The sequence below is a fragment of the Ursus americanus genome, chromosome 29, assembly GCF_024610735.1.
Source record: "Ursus americanus isolate L20-20 chromosome 29, mUrsAme1.1.p, whole genome shotgun sequence".
Lineage (NCBI taxonomy): Eukaryota > Metazoa > Chordata > Mammalia > Carnivora > Ursidae > Ursus > Ursus americanus.
Genome location: NC_142155.1, coordinates 22,680,929 through 22,698,210, shown reverse-complemented (window position 1 = coordinate 22,698,210; position 17,282 = coordinate 22,680,929). Strand labels below are relative to the sequence as shown.

The 17,282-nt window shown below is 40.3% G+C and overlaps 1 protein-coding gene across 2 annotated transcripts in view; it reads left to right on the top strand.

Annotated features, from left to right (window-relative positions):
- Window positions 1-9,902: 9,902 nt before the first annotated feature.
- SACK1B (scaffolding CK1 anchoring protein B) overlaps window positions 9,903-17,282 on the top strand; it is an 80,036-nt gene continuing 72,656 nt past the window's right edge. Inside the window, exon 1 of one of the 2 annotated variants that reach the window (XM_045802683.2) lies at window positions 9,903-10,006. The gene's annotated coding sequence lies outside the window, so the exon portion shown is untranslated. Of the gene's footprint in view, window positions 10,007-10,034; window positions 10,102-17,282 lie in introns of those variants that run through there. The other variant, XM_045802692.2, reaches the window with a different exon arrangement.

Here is a 17,282-nt window from a genome sequence, read left to right as displayed (position 1 = left end):
ATCCCAGAAGACAGTGCTTTACATTATTAACCTCCTAGAGAGAGAGTATTAACTGTCAGTTTAGGTACAAACATTAGGAGATGTTTGGAAGATGAAGTCTATGACTTAAAAAACTCTGGGTACCAATCATGTTTTCTCACCTCTCTGCTTTCACTTGTTCTAATTTTGCGGGGGGTGCAAATAATTTTTTTTTGTTTTTCAATTAACAAGGCACTGGCTTTCTGACTCTCAGCCATCTCAGATTCCTGTGTTGTGCTATATAAACAAATCTAAATGTTGTTCTCTTTCTGCTTGCAGATTTCTGACTTGGGAATCTAAGTTTGTTCTATTCTTGCCAGATCTCAGTGGAGGCTGCTAAAAATGACCAATATTTGCTAACATTGTCATATATTTGCTAGGTCCCCAAAGGTTCCACCTAAGGAAGGCAGGGGGTCTGAATTCTAGGGTACATCAAAGCCATATCAAACACTTCCTAATTTCTATGCAGAGACAGAGATCATTGCTGCTCACAATGACATGTGGCCTCAGACAATTTCCTATTTCGGGGTTTTGTTACTTGCAGTATTCCTTTTCAAGATACCACTTTATATATGAGGACTCTTTGAAGTGTTAGTGTCAAAACACAACTCGGATTAAATCTAAAACAGAACTGGGTTGATGGTTTTATACTGACTGTACCTAGGACTCAATCATCATGTAAAATCCATAAACAGGTTTATTTTCCTTCACAAATTGCCTTAATTTTCTCCTCCAGCATTCCTTCATGCAACTAAGAAAGAAGGAAGCCAGTCCTCCAGGCTCCTGCACTTCAGCTTAACAAACTCAGCAGAATTCTCTAATTGCATTGTGATATATTAATATAGTTTTAAAGTTTACAACATAAGCCTATATGTCACTTAGGGATATATACATATGTGAAGAAAACAAGTGTTAGGATAGACATCAGAATGATAAACACCAAATTGGGGAGTGTGATTACCTCTGCGAGATCACTGGGGAATGAGCTGTGGTGGGCTACTTTAGGACTTTAGCTATATTGGTTTACGTGAGTCCTTGTTATATTAGTCCTTATATATTTTAGTATGACCAAGATATTTTATAATTTAAAAAATAAAAAAAAGTTATTATTTTGATTTCCAAGACAATCTCTGATTGGACCTCTCTGGACGATCTGAGCAGACTGTCTCATTTTTTTTTTCCCCAGTAGAGTGTGGAAAGCTAGGTCATATGCTGACATGGTGGCTGTGGGTAGAATGAAGAGGTACTGTGGTTCTCAGACCATCAGATACAAAAGGAACAGGGAAAATATGGTTTTCCAAAAGAAGGGGTTATTGGTTAGACAAAGACAATTGAGGGACTTTTTAATGGGTTAATTTTCCCTAAATGAACCTCATTCCTTCTCTAGTTCATTTGAATCTGTCCAGGTATGGATTCTCACCACTTTAGATACTACCACCCAAAAGTGTAACATTAACCATGGTCAACATACCTGATAAACAATGATGGTGGGGGTGGGGAACAAGATGAGTCTTCAATGAAGTAAATCTTAATCTTTTCTTTGTGCAGTGCCCTTCAGAGCCACCCCCAAGAGGAGCATGAGTAAGGCTCCTCTATGTTGTGTGTGGGTGTGTGTGTAAGCACACACACACATAGGTATGCAAACACCCCTTCCTGGTGGTGCTGGATGGGATCTGAGGGTGACCCACGTGGGTAATACTCCCCACACTATTTGTGGGTCACTGTTCCTCAGAGTTTCATACTGCCCTGAAACTTCCTGGACTGTGTTTTGACTTCATTTTGGGGAACTCCATCTGTTTAAAAAACATTTCCACAAGACACTGTCTCTCAGGACACTCTCCAAACCCTATTTCACCATAAAAGCTGCCTGCCTGTGATCATGTGCTGTCCTCAGTGTTCAGCCATCCCCATTATTTCCTGCTCATGGACCTCAGCCACAGACCATGGGTGGGTAACAGTGGGGTAAGGAGGAAGACTTTCTTATCAGGGCCCCATCTTGGTGCTTTTTCCTGACCATGTAGTGATTAGAATGAGCTTAACAATGAAATGCAGAGATCTTTATTATCAGAAACAAATGTTTGAAGACTGCTTTAAAGACATAGGAATGGGAGAGGGTGGTCAGGTTCGATATATATACACCCAATACTTAGATTGCGGAGTTTCTTAATTCATACCAGTACCTGGTAAATCTACCTACTGTAGTTCATGTGATTCGTGATTTTTTTTTTTAATGTCTAAACCTCAAATATTTTAAATACATGACTGAGATGTTCTTTATATGCTTGTCACTGAATGCGGGACTGTAGCATATCCTGGACTAAAACTAAAAATTTCAAGGTGCAAACAACACACTCCCACTCCCACATATCAGGTTATTTGCTACTATTTCCCCTAATGTTCATCATTGGTGAATACTCAGACTAAGTCTCAAGAGCCAACAGATAAGAGCTCAATCAAATACTTCATCGTGGCATGGTATGGACTATCAATTTCATCCTCTGGGGTGAGAAAACCCTCCCTGTACCTGACCTTTTACTAACTTAGCCAGTTCCACATTCTCTAAAAGTCTATTATACTCAGCCTTTCACCTCATACTAAAATGAGTCATTAGTTAGAATTTTTAGATCACAAGCAACAGAAACCAGCTTGTATTTACAAATACAGGAATGGAAAATATGTTACGAGGGTGGATACTTACTTCCCTGAGTCCCAGGGCAGGATTGCATTCAAGCCCATAACAGAATCTGGATTTAGGAAGTGGAAAACAATTAGGACGCAGTGTCATCTTTTGTCTCTACTTTGCACTGTAACTTTGTGTGTCCCCATCCTCTTTGCAAGCCAGTTTTGTTTTATTCGTCTACATGGCTAAATATGGTTACTCCACAGACTGATTGGGTAGCTCCAGACACATGCTCAAGTTGTCTCTAAATTCCAAGAGAAAATCTGGTTGGCTTAAGACAAATGCCTTGCCCTATTTCATAGGTTGTGCAAGATGAAAACTTAATTTTGGGGGCTTATTTTGAAACATCAGATGATCTCTTTAGAACATGACATCCTAGATGAAGCATCAGAATGGAATTCTCTCACATAGAGACTAAGTCTGTGTTTCTGTTCTAATTCATCCTAGAGCTCACCTTGGCTTTGATGTTTGCAGTACGTGCGGAATGTCTGCAGTAATGATATCCATAGTAATATCGGACTTTTATATGATAATTGCAGGTTTTCTAAGCTATGCAACATCAATTTGAGGTCTGTCAGTATTATTATAATTATGCCAGATCTGGGGATATGGAGACACAGGAATTTAAGATGACACAGGAATTTAAGATGCCATGCTAAAAAGTCATGATTCATCCAAGATTTGAATGAAAATCAAGTGGCTCTAAAACTTGGGCTCAGGAAATTTAGGTAATGGTATTGGATTTCAATCTCTGTTCCATCTGAATTTCTATTTTCTTCTTAACCATTTTTTCATTCCAGTTGCTCTAAAATCCCAACTGCTTTATGTTACATAATGGGTTTTTTAAAAATAAAGATCTGTATTCTTCATATAATAACAAATAGCAATGTAATCTGTCTATGACAATAGTATTTTGTTTTATTTTATTTTTTTAAAGATTTTATTTATTTATTTGAGAGAGAGAGAGGGAGAGAGAAACAGACTCCCTGCTGAGCAGGAAGCCTAATGCGGGGGGGGGGGGGGCGGGGGAGGGGGTGGTGTGGGCTCCATCACAGGACTGGGAGACCATGACCTGAGCCAAAGGCAGACACTTAACCGACTGAGCCACCCAAGCACCTGGACAATAGTATTTTATGTTTTGGTAAATCTTTTTCCTTTGGTTAAACATTTCTCCCTTAATTCCTTTTTCCTAACTAGCAATCACAATGATGGTGGGTTTTATTTTGCCTATGTTTGTAAGCAGAATTGGAGCCTTAGGGAACATCTGCTTAAATGAAGTTTAGTGTATTTAAATTAAATTCCAGTTTAATCTCCACTAGGGAAATATACTTTTGGTTTTCATATGGGGAGTGGTGAAAGCAGAAAAGGGCACTGTTCAAAAGTGTGTCTGCTTGTGTTTACATATGAATAGCTTCACTCTAGTGATTATAGCAATGATGAAGAGATGAATTTTGATATTGGAAGTTTGATATTGAAGAATTTGGAAGTCAAATCCTGGAAGCTCACAGTCTCTTCCATTTATCTTTTCGCCCCTATACCAATTTTCAATTCTCAGAAGGAAAGAGGAAATATGAGATACAGGAGTTGTTAAGAGATAAAAGGGAGAGGAGTATGCTAGCATTATTTGGAAGAGTTAAAGCCAGGGCGTACTCAGTTATAATACTTTATGAATTCATTTACTTCATTCATCCCCTCATTCCTTCTTCATATATTTGTTGAGCCCCTACTATGCATTAGGGGCACAATGATGGACAGAAACAGATGGATGCTTGTTCTCTGGGAACTAGCAGGAGTTTTCTGGGAATGAGGAGAGTTGGGCTTTGCATAAATAAACCTAAAATTATAATTTTGATGGTTTTTAGGAAGAAAAAGCATATGACATTTTATAAGCCTCAAATTCACCTGGTCTGAGAAGCTAGAAAGGCTTTCTTGAGGATGGAAGCATTGCATTTAACTCTGAAGGAAGAGTTCATAGTTTTTTTTTTAAATACACAAGGATGTTTAATGCAGCATTGTGAATAGTAGAAATATCATCAATATAGAATTCTAATGAGTAGGGGAAGGCCACATATATAATAGATATATTCACAAAAGGATATTATGCACCCATTAAAAATTAATTAGAGCTTTACTTTTTGACACAGAGGAATTTCCATGAAGTGATATTACATAAGAAAAGGGACATTTATAGGGGTGCCTGGGTGGCTCAGTCAGTTAAACATCTGCCTTTGGCTCAGGTCATGATCTCCAGGTCCTGGGATCCAACCCAGAGCTCCTGGGGGAAGGGGGCTCTCTGCTCAGTGGGGAGACTGTTTCAGCCTCTGCCTGCTGCTCCCCCTACTTGTACTCTCTCTCTGACAAATAATAAAATATTAAAAAAAAAAAAAAAGGAAGGGGCATTTATTAAAACAAACAAACAGGAATAATTCTATAGATAGGTTCCTCAGAGGAAAAAGAGGGAAAGCAGGGTGAAGACAGCTTTCCAGGCAAAAGGAATAGCATTTGTAAATGCCCTGATGAAGAAGAGAATCTGCAGAAATAGATTAACTGAGAGGGGATTGGTAGGGCTAGATCTCAGAAAATGATGGGGGCGATGGGCCAGGGAGTGTGATGGGAAGAGGAGATGCCAGGTGAAGCAGAGAAGTAGACAGGCCAGACCATGCAGGAATCAGCCATGTGAAGGACTTTGCTGTTATCATTCACTGAATGCTTTATACTTTTGAACTATTTATTCTTTCATCACTTAGCCATTGCATGCCATCACTGTGCTGGTCCTGCAGAGTATTGAGTGTATATTAGAATCTAAAGCACTATGCCTGGTACAAAGGGATTACTCAATAAATCCTAGTTTTCTACTTTGCTTACCCCTCCTTTCTGTCCTGCTTCTCCCATAAAAGGGTATAATGTGGCTCTCTAGTTCTAACCACTTAGACCCAATGCTCCTCTATGTTTTTGAACAAATGAGGTTACTAAGGTTAAAGTCCCCTTGTTACAGTAAAACAAAATGAAATTTCTTAATAAAATAGCCTATGCACATATTTTTAAAAAGCAATGTCATGCCTAATTATAAGTATATGCAATTTACAAAGGATGCTATTTGTTTGTGTATAAATATTCACATACACATAGACCAGAAAACATGGAGTTGTCAGATGCTTGACCTAAAGATGTTTAAAGAGGCTCATGAGTTTTATGGTAACTCTGATGTAGTTCTTCTAATGCCGTGATTTAAAAAATAAGGAATTGGGGTGCCCAGTTGGTTGAGTATCCAACTCTTGGTTTCTGCTTGGGTCATGATATCAGGGTTGTAAGATCAAGCCCCATGTTGGGCTCTGCACTAGGTGGGGTGTCTGCTTGAGATTCTCTCTCCCCCTCTCCCTCTGCCCCTCCCCTGCTCTTTCTTTCTCTAAAAGAAATAAATAAACCTTAAAAAATAAAGAATATTTCTTAAAAATGTCTAAATTTTAAAAAGTATGTTGTAATTAGATTCCTGGAATTTGGTATACATTTAAACTGTGCAAAAAAAAATTCTGTTGTGTGTAAAACAGGGAAGTTCTAGACTTAGGTAATTATTAATGGCCTTTCACCTTCATTATATCTGGCAGGACTGCTGTTATTTGTGCAAGACATGGGGTAATTTTCCATTGTGAAGGACATATTATAGGACATATATCATTCTGGATCCTCACCCACTAAGTTCCTGTACAGACCTCAGTCATTATAGCGTTTTCCAAATGTCCTGGATGGGTTGGTAGCCACTGTACTGAGAACTACTGATCTGATTGGAAGATAAGACAAGACACTGGGAAGGTTAAATTATACCAGAGATTTCAACAACAGTCCAGGAGAGGGGATACAAAAACAAAAACAAAAAACACACAGATACAAACAATAATAGGGGTATTGATTGCCTCTGAGGACACTTAGAATGATCACTACTGATGTATTTCTACATAATTTATACAACATAGGATAGCAAAGGATGTCTGTGATTGTGTTAATCATGTTGGTGATAATGACTGCTACATATTGCCATGATAAAATACCTGGGAAGATGGCATTCATATTCATCCATAACAATGACAAAGAGCTCATGACTTTTCAGGAGAAGTAATTTAAAAGATATTTAAATTGGACAATTTTCATATCTCTTAGTGAATACTGGCAACAAAAGACTAATAATGAATATTTAAGACATTGAATAATTACAATAATCAGTACTTTATATCAAATATCTTCCATTAGCATCGATTCATGTTCTGTCCCTCCACTTAATTGCATGATTATGCATTTTACCAGTAAACAGTGGCAAAGGTTTAAAAATTATTTATGTGTGTTATGAAAAATGTAGACAACCTTATATTTTCATGTATTTGATCTGCTGAAAAGAAAGAGAAGAGGGAATGTGTTCATGAGAGGGTAGAATCTAATGAGTTTAGCTATTTAAAAAGAAAGGACCATGGTTTTCTCCTGTTTTGTCATTTTATTTCTCTACCTCATTCCCTGAAATAATATTAAAATTATCTAAACTTTTAGATACTTAGATTAAAAAAACTATGCAGTACTACATAATAATTTTGAAAATGAAGGAATCACAAAGTATAATAATGTATTTTTCATTCCTTCTAAAGGAATTTCGTGATGGAAAATAAAACAATTATTAATCTATGTATCTATCTAATTTTATTTAATTATATTTATTTCCACACCGCTTCTTCACAAATACTCTAACATCTTTGTGGACTTTAAAAATTGTTTAAGTTGTTCCATCTTGACACACACATAAACACACACACACACACACACACACACACAGGCAAGTCAAGAATGCAGATAAACATGGATGATTCCTAGTTATATCTACTATGCTTTATTCACCTTTCCATCCTCTGCCCAGTGCTTGGCACAATGGCTTTCCTACAGAAAACTCTCAGTAACTATGTGGTGAACCAGTGACACTTACATAATACTTTATGTAACAGTTTAAATGTGGCAGATATTTGAAATGATTATGAAGCTCATTTCAATAATTTTCATAGTAGTCTTAACATGAAATGTCTTAAGACTATTGAACATATGTGCTGATTTCAGCCAGTAGTAGGTTTTGCCAACACTATTAGTGATTTTGCTTCTTAACTTCCTTCAGCATACTTGGGAAAAATGTTTTAGAGAAACAGGTCTAGTTTTTTATTGTTACATGTGACATTCTTTCTGTATCAATGGCTTTATCTGCCTGGAAGCCATTGTCTTAAACTGCATTAAAATATGTATATTTTAAAGCTCTTTAAGGGTCACAAGCTTAGTCTACTAATAATGACTTCTGTCATTATTCAATTCAAGTTCCTACAGTTCTGTAAAGTTCCATCAGCATCCCTTAATGATTTAAGCAGTTAATCATTTCTTCCTCTTACCTTTTAAAGACCTGTGTGCTTTCTACTTCTAGTTCCTCGTACTGGCTTGTATTATTAGCTTCTTTTCCTTGTTCATGTGTCCTCTCTCTTTACCTGGCTTGTAGGTTCCTTAAGGGGTCAGATCAATTTTACATATTTTCCCATCCCACCAAGGACAGAAAGCCTTTAGCATAGCACCTTTAATGGATTCTCTCTCTCCACTTACATTTTCCTCCTTTCATTTGCTTTTAATAATTAACACTGTAATAGATACCCTTCTTTGAGATTTCACTTGATTTATGTATGAATGAATGAATATCTTAACAAAATCAGACTTTCTGTGGGCCCATTTTAACTTGTTTAGCCTAAATATTCTTGCTATTTTTAAGTAAATGTATATTTATGAATGCAGTCCCAAATGTTCATAAGAAACAACCAGAATTTTCGCACATCATAAAAGCAAATGAGTAAATGAAGTGCCACACAGATAACATGAATGGAGTGAGTCAAATGTCAAAATGAAGACCAGGATTGCAAAATATTAAAATATTAAAAGGTTAGACATGGAAATTACAGGGACAGAAGAAAAAAGTTATATATATATATATATACATATTATATATATATAAAAGATAATTCTCCGTATACTGTTTAAGAAAAGAAACTATAAATCACAGACACCACAATCTGGGAAGCCTAACTTTGTTCTGTCTTGGAACTTGCTTTTATTTTCTGACATAGCCCTTTGCTCTGATTCAGTATCTAGAACATGTAAATTTCATCCTCCTAAGTGGACTCATCAGTCAAGACCTAACTGAAATCCCAATAGTTTAGCATTTTCCCCAAGTATTTTATTCAGAGCAAAATATCCATAAAAGTCATTTTTAAGGTCAATTCCATTTTATGATAATTTACATATCATGCCAAAAGCTTAAAATATGCGTATTATTACCCTAAGTTTCATTTTTCCCCTGCACTCGGCTGCATTTTTAGTTTGCTGCAAGTGGCTACATTTCGAAGACTATATGATTATACAATTATGAGAAACATTCTTAAAAAATTTATTGAGATGTAGACAAATTTTTAGAATAAATTTTATTAATTGCTGTAATTAGTTTACGTTAAAACCAGATGACAAGGCCTCTATTCCCCTTTTACATTGCTACACAGTATCCCACCTAGAGTGACCTGCTTTGCACGCAGATATTCCTATTTTAAACAGTATCTTTTCATCTCAAGTCAGCAACCAGGGTCATCCAAAGTCGATACCAAATCTTTGGTGATGTTTAGAATTTCTCTTTCACATAAAAAGGTACAGGCACAAGCACAAGCAGTGTTTCTACCACCTCCCCACCTCCGCTCTTTCCCAAGCCTGGAAACACTCAGGCGGTTGGGTAGGGGTCTGCATTGCTGGCTGCCTATTGGAATGATCTCCTGCAGGCTCAATCCGCCCCACTCTCCCGAGGGTGGTACAACCTCCTCCCCCACGCCCCCGCCCTAACCCCGAGGCCCCTTCGCCCCCCGCCCCACGCATTCCAGAGCCCAGGAAGGACGTGGGTGGGACACAACCCAGCTCCTCCGAGGCCCACCCCCTTCCCAGGTGTGCGCCGTCGTCCTCCCGGATTTCTGCTCGCCCGACCCAGGTGTCCGGACTTGTAAGCGCCCCGCAGCCTCGAGGGCGGACGGGGAAGGAAGGCTTTATACTTTGCTGGTAGAGGGCTGGGTAGGGAGAGGGTTGGGTTTCGGAGTTCAGACAGGTTCCGAGGCGCTTTCTGGCTGCGCGGGGTTTGGTGTGACACCACTTCAGACTTGTTGCAACTCGTCCCCACACCCGCCCTCACTCGGCTCTGCACCCAGGCCCGGAGAGGCGCGGTCGGAGCCGGAGTCCGCTTCCCTCCGCAGACCTGACGCGCGGCAGGTAACTCCCCTCCCCTCCCTCGGCCTCGCCGCTTCCTGGGCGGCAAACGTTCGGTGGCGGGCGCGGCGGCGCGCGGCTCGGGGGCGCTCCTGGCCGTAAGTGGGGCTTCGGGCTGCCCTCCCCGGGTCTCGGCGGGGGGAGAGTGGCGGGCGCGCGGCGGGGAGCGGCGGGCTCCCGAGGCTGCACTCACCTTGGGCGGCCCGGCGTGGGGGGGCGGGTGGTGAGGGATGGGGGACACCCCTGGGGAGCCGGCGCGGGGTTGGCAGTTCGCCAGGGTGCAGAGGTCGGTTTCGTCTGTCTGGTCAACCTTCTTCATTGGCGTGTGGCTGAGAGCGCGTTGGGAAGTTTGAAAAGTTAGGTCTCCGGCGGGGTGGGTTCGGGTTCCCCCAGGAACAGGCGCCGCCTACCCTGGACGTGTGATGTGTTTTCTCTGTCCCCTAGGAGTCCGTCGCGGGCCCCGGGGAGGGGGCGGTGGGAAGGGTCTGGGAAGAGCCTTGTGGCCTCGAGGAAGTAAAGGGGAGACGCGGTCGGGTGGGGCTGGTAGCAGAGGGGGGCGTACGGCAAAAAGGTGGGGAGTGTAGGCTGCAGAGGGGCGTGTGTGTTCTTTAGATCTTTAGTGGGGAGTGGAACTGGGAAAGGAAGACAAGTTATTCTTGACAAAAATTTCCTCTCTCGTTTGTATCCAATCGGCTTCTGTCTACAGAGTAGTTGAGACCTGTGCTTTCCAAACTCCGGTTTGCATGGGTCTGGGTCTGGTGTCCTTGGTTCGCTCCCTAGGTGATTCTGGTACAAACCAGATTTTGAGAACCACTGCTCTAAAGGGACAGAGTGATTAGAGGAGATAGCCTCCGGAAAGGTACTTGGAGACTGTGGGCCTATTCTTTGTGACACGTTTGGAGAATTATTACCTCTAGAAGGTGCGTGAGGAGGCAGAGAATGTGCATGTTTTAGTTGTAGCATTCATGAGTATGGAAACAGACAATGGTGCTTTGTAGGGAGGAGGCTGTGGGAACAGGGGATAAGGTGGTGCTGAGTATGCATGCAGTGATGAGGTTCTAGGTTCTAGAGTTTCTGACCCAGAAGTGGAGAACTCAGAGAAGGCCAGAACACAATAAAAAGCCATGCTGCCGGTAGATAGACCGTGAAGGCCCGCAACTCCTTTCCAGATTATCACCTGCTACACATTTGGCCAGTTTACTGGTAGGCCCCTCCCCTCTTTCCCTTTCTCATTCCCAACCAGTGCAAGCGCCCCAGGGAAATCCATGACTGAGGTTGAATGAGTCCTGACAAGAAATAGGACAAGGGAGCAGTGATGAAAGGGCCTTTGCAGAGAAAGCCGGGTTTTGTTTGTTTGTTGGGTTGGTTTTTCAAAATAACTAAAGAATGAGAAGGGTGTGAAACAGGATGAAGTGGAGGTTGGGGATCGGTCTTTGTTTTGTTTGTTTCCGGGGATGATGGCAGTTCCCAAGATGATGGCGGTCCCCACACCTTGCAGTTTCAAATTCCACCCCCTGGCTTTTGGGTTTAGGGCACACGTGGTTGTGTACATCTATGAAAGAGTGCAGGCTGCGCCCTGCAGAGCCAGCCTGAGGGGCTGGGTGGATCCTGCCTTTAAAGCTGGCACATTCTAGACCACAGATGCTCAGAACTTATTGTGGGAAGCTTTACCAATTGAACAGTTGCTGAAACGGATTGCATAGATGGGGACAGACCACACCTCTGGTGCTGACTCAGTGATGTCTTTTGTGATTGCTCTCTGGAGATTATTACTTTAACTATAACTGACTAAACTCTTTTGGGATGGGTTAATTAATTTTGTAATTCTATTATATCTCCTCCTGCTACCATATCCCCTTATAGTTCATGGTGGAGGTTCATACATTGAGTATTTTCTTGACAGTGACTTATCCTGCAGCAACTCACCTACGTGTTTTCTGTTCGATTACATTATACAGTAATGAGTTTCCAAGATGTAACATTATAGTTTAAATCTTGAGAATCTTGTGGGTGAAAGTGTGATCCCAGTAAAGCAGGCCTCTTCTATAACATCTGGTTGGAGGAGAGCGTTTGAAAAGGCCCCACTTAGCTTAATTTAACTAATTATTAGTAAAATTACAAGTTGTCCTTGTTTAGCTAGTTAGGTAAGTTTGCATATCTGTCCCACTGTAACTTGTAAAATGAGTGTTCCAAGGATGTTTCACAATTCAGCATCTGTTAAACACAATGTTACCTTAATTTTGAAACGTACTTTTGTTTATTTAATTATTTCTGATCCGGAAGTGGGATGTATTTTAGAGTTCTCTTGGCGAGTTTATCATTTGACATACAGTCTCCAAACCACCCCAAAAATAGTGTTCTGATGGTTATAGATTTTAAGATACTGTGAATTAAATTTTATACACATAGCACCCAAGCTCCACCAAAAAATTAAATCCACCAACACTTCTGTGAGAAAATGTACTGGAGCCTTCAGGTGGAGCTTCCTTTTTACTGAGGCAGGCCATTGGGCATTAGCATTGTTTTGTGGTGTCTATCGAAGCCCCCAAGGGTGGAGTAGGGTTTGGGGGGGGTGTCGGTACTGCGGATCCTTGGAAACTGAGTACTGTGGGCTGCTGACACAGGAACTGAGGAAGTGATGGGCTCCCGTAGAAAGGGCTCATGTGGAGGTGAAATGGAGGGGGAGCAAGCTGGCTCCAGGGTTGGGAAGGAGGGTTTATTAAGGAGTCAGGAGGCCAATAAGTGTAGGAGGTAGGGGTGGGGGATCAAGAAGGCAAATGATGTTTTCAGCAGCTAGGATGCTGTGAGGAAGATGAGACTGGGTTGGAGAGATGATCCAGGCGTAAGGATTATTCACCCATTGGACACATCTGTGTGGGGAAGTGTTTGAATCATGTGATCATGGCTGATATGAGGAACCTTTTCCTCTGGGGACATCTTAATTACTGCTCAGTTTGTAATTTTGTTTTATTTTCATACTATCCTTAGGAGTGAGGCCAGATGTCCCCTAGAGGCACATGACTTTTATCTTTTGAGCTATGTATCAAGTAGTTTGTAGACTGCACCCATCTCTGGGGAAGGTAAGTTAGTGATGGTCAGCCTCTTGAGAACTGGCATAGGGTCAGGTGTAATCTCCATGATGCTGGCAGTGGCCGATTTTGAAGAGTTTATGCAGAACTGATGCAGTTTATGCAGTACTGATATCTAAAAGTTACATTTTTTTGCTCTTACACTCTATCCATCCCTTAAGCATGCATGTATTGACTATTTTGTGCAGAGCATTGTGTTTCACTCTGGGTAGGAAGGTAGCAAGATACTGTTCCTGGATCTCAGGAAGCTTACAGTTAGGGACCTAATAACAACATTTGTAAGTGCAAACAAAAATTAATGAATCTGGTCCACTTACTTAATATTTCCTTCATATTCTCTGGAAGTCCCAGCAGATATTGTAGATGCCCATTAAGTATTTGTGAAATTGAGCATTAGCAGACCTGACGTAGTCGTGATTTTGGACAAAGTACCTAAATTCTATTGGCCTCTCTGGTTTTTCAGTGGCGTGTCCCATCCTGCTCTGAAATTCTGTGTGATCACTTCTTACTGAGGGTGCTGTAAGATAATGCTAACTGCCATCTCCCCATAGTATCACTGAGCAGTTCATTATGTTCACTTGTTTTGTCAAATTTTCATTTCAGAGAGTTTTAGTTCTCTATTGTCAGGTTGCCTCTCTGATGGTATAAGTGTTACTCATTTAGGGAAGAAAAAGCAGTTTTCAAAGCACTACAGAGTGGCATCTTCCACCTCAGTGGCTGCAGCAGAGTCACCCAGCGGAATTTTGGTCCGGGCTGTCGTTGGTTTCCATGCACAAGCAGCGATGGCTTTCACTCCTAACAGTGCATTGCTCCAAATACTTAGTCTCCTCTGACTCATTCAGCAGCTGTTTCCTGATGTTTTAAAATAATTGGCTTTTTCTCGAATAAATGTGACTTCTGGATTATTTGTTAGTGAAAGACAAAAATCAAACCAGGTTGTCCTTGGAGTCAGGAGCTAGTGACCGCGTCCCCCAGTGATTCCTTCCTTGCTTCAGGTTCCGGTCTTCCTTTCCTTCATCTCTTAGTGTCCCGCTAGTCCTTTGTGCGATCGTATGGTTTCTGGCCTCTTTGTTTCTTCTCTATGCTTCTCTTCCTTTTCTTTCTTTTCCTTTGTGTTCATTTCCCTCCTTTGCTCATTCCTTTTCCTCCTTAGGCTCATCTTCATTTTGTCCTACCTCTCATCTTTTCTTTTTCCTTCTCGTCTGTTCCCTACTTCTATTTATTTGACTGTATCTCCATCTGTTCACCTGTTTGTCTTTGTTTCTGTCTGTCATCTCTCAATATCAGTACAGTTTTCTATTTTGGTACACTGTAGGTTTCTAAAAATTTGTAAAATTCAAATAATATGAAAATCAAGTAACATCTATTACAGAGGTAATTTTGTTCTGTAAGAGTTAAAATATATTTCTCAGAGTCCATAGTCTCTCATGCTTCATTCCCCCTTCTGAGAAACAAACTGAGGGCTTCAGAGGGGAGGGGGGTAGGGGAATGGGATAGGCTGGTGATGGGTAGTAAGGAGGGCACATATTGCATGGTGCACTGGGTGTTATACGCAACTAATGAATCATCGAACTTTACATAAAAAAACCAGGGATGTACTGTATGGTGACCAACATAATATAATAAAAAATATTATTAAAAAAAGAGCTAAAATATAAATAAAATTGCCAGTTATACTTTAAATATTAGATACACTATTTAACAATATATTTCTGGCATTTTATACATTCTAAAAAATGTTCTTTAGGGCACCTGGGTGGCACAGTCAGTTAAGTGTCTGCCTTCAGCTTAGGTCATAGCCCTGGGGTCCTGGGATCAAGCCGGTGTTGGGCTCCCTGCTCAGTGGGGAGCTTGCTTCTCCTTCTCCCTCTCCCGCTCCCCCTGCTTGTGCTCTCTCTCTCTCTGACAAATAAAGAAAATATTTTTTAAAAAAACATGTTCTTTACCTTCACAGTAGAACATGTGTACAGTGATCATCTGATTGAAATTCAGGACTTGCCTACTTTGGCATGTTCAGTCATTTCCATCTTTGCCTCTATTATACTCAGCTTATTAGATAAGCATTTTACTAACATCAAGACTTTCATTTTTCCATTTTCCTAAAACTTAGAAGTTGAAGTTTCAATAAAATACTCAAGGGTGCAAATAAGATAGTAAAAAAGAGGGATAATAGTGTTAGTGAAACTGGATATTGACATGCCTACAGCCTCTATGCAGTAAGTTGAAATACTTGTTAATTGATGGATTGAAAACTGGATTTGTCACAGGAAAGGTACCTTTTAGTGTCAGTGTCTAATGTAGAAAAGTTCAAAATTCAAAAAAACTAAGTCAGGGACTAATACATATAATTGAAACTTTATTTAAAAAAAAAAAATCTCAGCAGGAAATTGACACTAAAGAAAATTAAAATCTCTCTGAGGCCATTGGACCCACAATATGGTTCTACAAAAGTTGAGACAGGAGCCCATGAACATCTTAATTATGTGTGTGCATGTGTCACACATAAAATAAATGACTTGATAAAATATGAATTACTTGAGTTAAAGTAATTATTACGTTTGATTTTTTTCACATCCTAGCATAGTGGTATCCTTATTTGAGGTATCGTCTCCCTCTCCGTCACAGTTTAACTGACCTGGATGGACCTTACAGACAAATGAGAGTGAAACAGAAGAGCTGCCATGTACAGTTTCTGGTTCAGGTCTGGTTTAGGGAACGGTGAGTAGAGCTTTAGAAGCTTCAGTCTTCACTCGGTCATTATAGTTGCCCGGGGTAGAACCACTGTCAAAGGAGTTTAGCAAAGGAGCATTGTTCACACGTAATTCACAAGACCTAGAAATACATCTTTACAAATCCAGCAACATTTTACACATTTAAAAAACATGTATTTATATCTTTTTGGTTCTATAAGCAAGTGAGAGGAGCCAATGAAGAAAACAATACAAGGTCACAAGGTCTAAACTAGGATGGGCTGGTTTTCCAATCAGATATTTTGGGGAATTTCTGAGGCAAAGTAAAAAAGAAGCTCTTCATTTCATCCGTGATACAGCTATCTAAGCAGGCTTAATTAAAAGTGAATCCTGAGGGAAAAGACTAATAAAGGATCACTAGACATTGGGATTGCTTTATACATGTTCTGTTTACTTATATAGATCTTTATACAAATTAAACTACATTATACAAATTAAAATCTTTGCAGGCTATATATATTATTAATACTTAATATTTTTTGACATGTTAACTAAACATGTCCACTTGCATAGTTTCTACAATATTATTTGTTTTAAACCTCTAATTTTTTTAAAAAAGATTTTCGTTTATTTATTTTAGAGAACACACACAAGAGCTGGGGGGTGGGGGGTGGAGGGTGGAGGGTGGAGGAGAAGAGGGAAAGGGTCAGGCAGACATGGAGCAATACGCAGGGCTCAGTCTCAAGATCCTGAGATCATGACATGAGCCGAAATCAGGGGTCGGATGCATAACTGACTGAGCCACCCAGGTGTCCCACTCCTCTACTTTTTTAATAGTCCAAGATTTTTTTGTTGCCGCTAAATACTTATAACACTGACTTTTGATTGTCATTCCCAACATGCTTAAGGAAAATACATTTTCTTAAGACACTTTATTTGCAAACTTTCACTTTTTCATAGATGAAGCACACTGTTTTTGTTACAGGTATTTGGACAGCCACTTTCATAGTTCATATTGGAGCACATGTTTATGATGTTTTCCTACAGCACCTGTTCTTCTGTAAATGTCAGCGTGTACCAAGATTGGCTTTCTGTTGTCTTAAGTAGACTCAAAAGCTGGGACAAGAGGGCATCTGAGTAACATTCAACATTTTGCTCAGTGGGGCCCTTGTTGCCTGTGGTGCTCTCATCTAAATATATCAAGTCCTTGTTTTATATTGTACAGAAGTTCAGAAACTGAGGTTGAAAGATCCTGCACCCACTTCCTTTGATGAGCAGGGAATTGTGGATAGGTATTATGTCTTGGGGAGGGTTGATAAGGCAAACAAGTGAGGGAATACGTAGACCCCTAGTTATTTCCCCTTTGTGATTACAAGTGAGGGAGGAATGAAACATAGATCCCAACATACTTAAAATGTAAGACAATAGGCCTTATCTAAGACCAGCAGTGATACTCAAAGTAAGGAATACGCAATATGACAGTGGCACAGATAAATTAGA